The sequence below is a fragment of the Andrographis paniculata genome, unplaced genomic scaffold, assembly GCF_009805555.1.
Source record: "Andrographis paniculata isolate CXL003 unplaced genomic scaffold, ASM980555v1 Contig82END, whole genome shotgun sequence".
In the NCBI taxonomy this organism is placed as follows: domain Eukaryota; kingdom Viridiplantae; phylum Streptophyta; class Magnoliopsida; order Lamiales; family Acanthaceae; genus Andrographis; species Andrographis paniculata.
In genome coordinates, this window is record NW_026137620.1 from 3343780 (window position 1) to 3351985 (window position 8206).

Below are 8206 nucleotides of genomic sequence, written 5' to 3' on the forward strand. Positions count from 1 at the left end.
CCGTGCAAAAAGCAAACACATACCTAATTATAGGGTTGAGCAAAATATCCGAAATCCGAAAATCCGTCCAAACCAAACCGAAATTTAAAATTTGGTTTGGATTTTTCGCATTTTTAGATTGGTTCGGATTGAATTTTTTTGACAAATTTCAAATTTTTTGATCGGAGCGGATCGGTATACTTAAAATCCGAACCAATCCGTAATCCGAAATATAACATTTTAATATATTTTTTATTATATATATTTAATATTTTATTAAAAAATATTATATTTTAATATAAAAAACTCAAAATTATTAATTATATTTTAATATATTTACTTTTATATATTATATATATTTAATATTATAAAATAATAATAAAATATTAAAAAAATTACAAATTTAAAAAATAATTAAAAGTATTTAGAATTTTGGATTTTTCGGTTTGGTTCGGATTTTTTAATTCGAATTTTAAATTTTCGGATTTTGTATTTTGATTATTTCGGTTCAGTTCAGATTGATTTTTTCAAAAATTTCAAATTTTTGAATCAATTCGAATTTGGCAAAATTAGAACAAAAAATCGAACCGAAAATTCTAATGATCACCCTATCTAATTATGGGACGGATGCGGGAGTATTATAATTTTGAGAAATCAGAACAGAATACAACAAAGAAAATACATTTATCTTGGGCAGGATATTTTGGTAAAACTGCATCGAGAAAGTGGGTCCCACTATAGCCCGGCCGGTTGGGCCCAACCGGTTTAGGTTTGGTTGGACCAGTGAATTTTGGCGGGTAAAGTGATGGACCGCTGGTCCAGACCAGGGGTGCCCTTTTTCTTTCTTGTATTAGGAACTTCAAAGATTAAAGAGAATCTATAATTAATTATGCGTAAGTACAAAATAATATGAATATATAATAAAAGAAAATTGATTATTTTTTATGAATAAAAAATATTTAAAACGTGATTTTTTTATAACATAAACTAAACAATAATTTGTATAATAATAATATATCTATGGTGTAGTTAGAGATGAGAAAATAATTACAACTATAATATCAATGTCGTTAAACAATTATTTTATAATGAATAGTCTCGTAGAATATAATGAATTTGTGAACGTGGGATTATAAATTTAAACTTCGATGTTTTCGAATTTTATTTGTACAATCGAAATTTACCAAAAATACATTCGAAAAATAGCGGTTATAAAACAACTTTTGACCCTTGCCACACGCGCTAATTTTAAAAAATCAACCAACTTAGTAATAGTATAATATTATCTGTTTTAGGCTGAACTCGTAAAAATTTATTTTTAAACTTTTTTTCAAAAGATTTCGTATTAATTGAGTTATATATATGAAATTTATAAAGTGTAAATACTTATTTAGATGATACATTAAATACATAGAGAGGTTTAAGTCAAATTCGTAGCTCGAATGACGATAAAAAAAAATTGAATGTACAACAGTGACGGAATCAATACTCGAATTCTTGGGAGGAAGGTGACCCCGAATTTATTATTACCGATCCGACGCCAACTTTATTTTTGGTCTTTTTAGTACAATAGCCGCGGGTACAAGGAAAAAAATAAAAATAAAATAGGATGATAAATTAATAATTAGAGAACAATTTTTAGCATAATTATATTAAAAAAATACATTATTTTTTTTATATTTAAAAAATAAAAAAATTTAGAGGCAAATAGGGTCGCCTTTGCCCCAAGGTAGGTCCACTGTGGGTGTCTTTAAAATAGATGATAAATTAAGGGATAATCTGGTGGTGTAGGGCTTGGACGTATGACCGTGAAGTTATAGAGTCAAACCCCGACGTCTCAGGTCACTTACTACACATGGTTCGTCTAGTGTGATTTTTCCGTCGGACCCGGTTTGCAGGGTATTACGTTTGATTGGAGGTTTACTCAGTACGTACTTTCGAGTAGCGGCTGAGAAATATTATGAATTTTAAAATGGAGTGGATATAAAAAAAAATTGTATAGAGAATATAAAAATAATGAAGAGTAAAAAATAGAAAAACACATACAGTACGACCTAGTATAAAAATAATTTGAAACATAAACAAAAATACTATAAAGTAATAGTAAAAATTAGTATGGCTTTACAGCAAATCTATTTTCTTATCATATATAAATAAAAATATTTATTATAAGAATAGTGTATTTGACTATTAATTCAATTTAAATTTTATTAACACGGTTTTCAATATATAATACATAAATATATTATATTTTCACAAAAAATTCCTAATATTTAATATAAAATATTAATTTTTATATCAAATTACTTTAAACTAAAATACTGAAAAAAAAAAAAAACGAACATATTACATAGTGTTTTAAAAAATAATTATGAATTAAAGATGGCAACAAAGGGCTAAAGGAAATTAGAAGACTTTGGATTTGAAAACTTGTAGTATAAAAAAGCATTAAACAAATCCCTTTTTGGCGGTGTCTTCTTGGCTTCTCCATTTTCCACTTTATTTTGATTTATTCGATTTGTTGAACAATCAAACCATGACCTTAGATTTCTCCCTTTATTGGTCATTACTTTTTATAACCCCCATTTTTTTTTTTTTTTAACACAAATTCCTCCCACGAATCTTTCAACTATCAAATTACACTTTTGGATAATATTCTTTTTGGTTAATTTGAAAATCAAATATTAAACAATATTAAATTACTGGAAATTAAATATTTTTTCTATTATCAAAATTGAATTTCGGTAAGTGAAAAATAGATAAATAAATGAGATAATTGATGACATATTAGTATTTACATCACATTATAATTTGCCAATATGAGGTCCGAGTTTTTGAATTAGATGTTAAACGAGACAGTAAGCTTATGATTCGATAGAAAAAATCTAAAAGATATACTCTATCCATATTGAATTGATAAAATTTACCATATAAAAAATTTCCTTATTTAAGTTGCTACCTTAACTAAAAATTTTCTTATCCATATTCTTAATTATGGTATGTTTTTTATTATGATTTTATTTTATTTTTAAAGATCGTATAAAGAAAGATTCTCCAATCGGGTGAATAGAAAACCTAGAAATTAGTCTAAACCTCACATACATTTTTTTTTCAATAACCCTAAACGCTTCTCCATTCTCCCTCCTGATTATTCTCATCTCATAATGTTCGCCAAATCTCTTGATTGTGTTGCTACTTCGAGTAGAATATAAGCAACGTTATCTTTTGGCAATAATACGGATACACTGAAGCACTACCAATTGTATTTCGCTTTTCAGGAAGTTGTCTTTCTTGACTCAGCTTTCTTCTCTGATTTCTTCTCTGACTACTTTATTATTACTCTATTTTTCAACATTTCCTTGAAGGCACCGTGTTGGGAATTTATCCCAATATTGATTGAGATTTTTTGAACAACCTTCGTACATACAAAATCATACAAAGTAGACAACATAAGTAAAACCGAATAAACCTAAACTAACAATATCAAATCAAAATTGGAATTAACACTAAAATATATATCAAAAGCTAAATAAAAAATTTGGAAACATATGAGACCAAATAAAGTCTTTCTTTTTTGTATTATTTTATACTCAACCGAGAGAAACAATCTTTGCCGCCTCAAAAATTTGAAAACTCCTCCAATTAATTCAGTTGACAAACAAGGACCATTGACAATCAGTAGCTTCCCTCGATCTCTAGTTGCACCGGCATCTTCCTAACAACTGTCTTCTCCAGTATCTCCAAGCAGCTGAGCAAATTTTTCCTCCGGTAGCCCATGCTTGAGGTTTTAAGTGACAAAGCTTGCTGGGCAGCTCCAGTCTCTATTTCCAAAGAAAAAAACATTCCAACTTTAAATTCTTCTCCGGCGGACAGTTTCACCTCCTGTCGAACCAGCAACCCCTCTAGCGACTACCAAACAAACCCATTTACTAGATATTTGTGATATCCTTGGAGTTGGGACACTGATATGCCAACTCCTATGTATAGATGAGTCGGGGTTAGGTCATCCAAAATGAATAAAGATTAAGTGGATTAAATATGTTATTCATGTCAATAATGTGCACATTCTATTTCAGAGCTTACTTGAGAGAGCTCTAGATTTAAGCGTGCTAGCCCTAATGTAATTTGAGAATGGATGATCCAATGGAATGTCTTCCATGGTGGGCGCGAGTGAGAACAAAATTCCATGGACGAACTTGTATTGACCTGTGGGGTCAACCTAATCCCAACACGCTCGATCTGTGTGGTTTGTGGGCTGAAGTGTTACAACTGGTATCAGAGCCGATCTGCGATAACCCATAGTCGTTGACTAGATTGTTGAGGGGCCTAGCAGCTGATGGATTTTAGGGACACAATGTGGACGTTGCATTATTAAGTGGGGAAGAATATGATACTCTCGGAGTTGGGCCTATGATATGCCAACTCCTGTGCATGGATGAGCCGGTGCTAGGTTATCCGAGATTGAATAAAAATTATGTGAATTGAATAGACTACTTATGTCAATAATATGTATAATCCTTTTGGGGAGTCTACTTGAGAGAACTCTAGTGTTAAGTGTGCAAGCATGTTTATTCTAGCGTAATCTTAAACTCACCTGAAAACTCACCATAGGAATTCTCACACTCAAGAACTCTCATAAAGATTCACCCAAAAGATTCACCGAAAATGTCACTAGAATCTTTCCCTGGCACTATAACTACTCTCTCACTCTACCCATATTCTCTCTCTCACGGTTTTTTCTCCAAAAAATGCCTGCTGAAGAAATAAACTACTTAAAACTAAACACTAAACAACAAATTAATATGGTTATTAGCACAATCCTCACATGGTTATACTCAACTAACCACACTACCAACTAATAGGATATATAAATATAGATGTCCAAGGAATTAGGGTTTGGACTAGTGGGCTGAGCTATAGGGTGGATCAATGAAATAAATGAGGGCTTACAACATTAGTCCAAAAGTCAACCCATCAAACACAACCCAATTATGTGGCCCACCCCATATTTGGCCTGATCCAACTCGCAAGATTGATTCTCAATTATCTAATCAATGGATTGTATCTGAGCCACCATCCGTTCCTTCTGTGTTCTATTTATATATATATAGTGTATGTATTAGTGCGTTATTAGATTCATATCTCTCACTATATTTCTCTTTTACATTCATCCACCTCATTTTCATTTTTCTTTTTAAATCTCTTATGCAATATCTATCTATTAGCTTCTAAATCGATAAGGCTTGAGAGATATCTCTATATGTGGTATTGAATAGGTTCCTTCATGGCTATTTCATTTTCGGTGGTCCAATTTTTCCATTTTCTATTTTGTGTGGTGTAACTATGTTTGTTGAATTTTCTTTCAAACTTTTACATTGAATTGATGTGAGAGGATAAGGGCTAGTGTAGAGTGTTGGGTCATATTTGGTTGTATTGTGTTAGGGGAGTTTATGCCTGTTAAGCGATTTTTTGGGGCCTAAACCTTAGTAATCACTTTGTTTATTTAAAATGCTTTCAAACCATATGATAATTTTGAATTTGTTGATTTAAAAAGTGTTGTGAATTTTTTCTTGATATTTTTATTTATTTATTTATTTATTCAAATTTTTAATAAGATTTTTAATCCTAAACATAATAACACACTGATAGGAATCCAAGGACTTCGGCAACATATGGCCAACCTTATACTTCTAGGCTGTAACCTAACGGGAACAAAGTGAAAACAACACTACTAACCTTTTCGATTGAGCATATTGTCCAATGTTGTAACACCTCAGCCCGCAAGCTACACAGACCGTGCATGTCGGGATTAGAATGACTCACAGGTCAACACGAGTTGTTCCAGCATGCTTTGTCCTCACTCATGTCATGCACACTCTGAAAGACTTCTCAAGATGTTAGTCATGCTGAATTACCCTAAAGCAAGCACATTTAACTCTAGAGTTCTTTCAGTAGGGCTCCTAAAAAGAATGTGCACACTATTGATACAAGTAGTTTATTCAATTCATTTAATCACTATTCAATACCGCGGATATCACATCCTTTATAACTTAGGATGCAACATCCACGTTGCATCTCAAGGACCCATCAACTATTAGGCTTCTCAATAGTATGGTCTACGACTTATATTTATTCTTTTCAAACTTAGACAAGTGGGGCTGGAATTACTATCTAAGTGATTCTACTCTCATGCCATGGTCAAAGACTTATGTCTTATCCAATCAATAAATATATAGATTGCTTATTCGTTTACACTCGAGAGAATGTATATTTTTTACAGCCATACATAAACGAACCATACCTGTATTGAGAATATTTTGATGTTGACCATTTCGATAAAAAAATACGTTTCAATCTAATACAAGTCCACATGACCAAACTTATAATTCATCAAATGTCATAGGTCCGCATGCACTATCACAATCATAGTCAATGCCATTAATTTGTGATAGGTAATACCCCATTTTGTTTGAATATATGAAGTCATGTATGAATATGAAGATCATATCCATATGTACATATGGATTAAACACTTCTATTGTCCTATAACATAAAATCAATACCCATCACCAAAGTGCAATTCATATAGATTTTGATGAGTCCCTAATACCCAATTGGATTTTCATGATCTATGATAGCGAAGATAGGATTCTCTTGCTAGTCCTACCCCGTGTAATGTAGTAGAATCCGTGCAATTTGGAATCACCCAAGGAAAACCTGAAAACTCTACTCCTCGTCACACGCCCTAATGGGATCATGTTTGGAGTTTCGCATATGATCCTAAACTACCATTACAAAAAAGTTGAAATTTATCTACAAAATTTTTCGTAGCAAAAGCTAATGAATTTATAGCATAAAAGTTTTTGCGACGAAACGTATTTCGTCGCTTATATCGCATTTAAAAAGATCTTTGGCGACAAATATGACTTTCGTAAGAAAAAATACACCTTTTGCAATGAAAGTTAAAAAAAAAAGATGTAGCTACAAAAATATGATTTTGTAGCAAAAACTCTTTTTCTATTAAAATAATATTTATAAAAAAAAGTTTTAACAACAAAATATGCATGACTTTTTTAGCCAAATGGTTTTAGCTATAAAAAATAATTTTGTAACTAAAACCCCTTTGCTATGAAAATAGAATTTTCTAGCAAAACATTTTAGCGAAAAAATTAATTTTGTTGTACATAATTTATTTTTAGCGATAAAATTAGTTTTTGTTGTCAAATGACATGTTTTAACTACAAAAATATTTCATAATTAAAAATATTGTAGCTAATTAGATACATTTTTGTAGTGTACCAGTAGGCCTCACCGGGTGCAAATCTAATGAGTCGAACAATATCTAACACAAATGATTAGACCAAATACGTCTTAACTACAATGAGTCTAATTCATGAATGACCGTGAGACTACGTCATCCAATTGTCCGAATACTATCGTCCACTATCACCAAAGTCTTACAGTACATCAGGGTTGAATATCCTAACTACAGATGATGCCTTTGCGTAGCACTACCGCACACGGCGATTAAATGATAGATCCATAAAATATATCCGATAAATCGTGCAATATGTGTGCAATATGTCAAATAAGTGAATTTACCGAAAATGGTTGGTGATACAGCTCACCTATCCTTGTTTTTAGAAATTCACCAACGCGATCAAATACGTATATCAAATATTATAAAATGCGAAGTCTCACACATGCATACATATACACACACACATATATATAGATATATACATTCATTGACAAAATGGTCCACATAATATCACAATGATCTTATAATCATAATCGAATGCACATGCATACCTAATTCCTTAAATTAGATTTAATTCCCTATTTCTTACTTCATTATCGACACTCCTTGACTTTTGTAATTTCACTCAAATCTGCCTCAACTTACACATGTCATATTATTTATTCAATCAGATGAGTTATATGCTTATTCAAAAACTAATTTCTATAACTAGTTCGACAAGTCTCAAACTTTTATATTTAGTATAATATTATATTCTAGCTATAAAATTCTTATACCCTATAATATTTATATCGCCTAATTATTAAATAAAAATCCTTAAAGACATGAACAAACAAATCGGTGCAATACACTGCCGTTTTTAATTCGATTTGGATCGATATGAAATTATCAGAATACGATCCTAGTATTACGATAAGACTATTAGCTAAAAAAAATTCGTCAATTAAATAGTCAAATAACTAATTA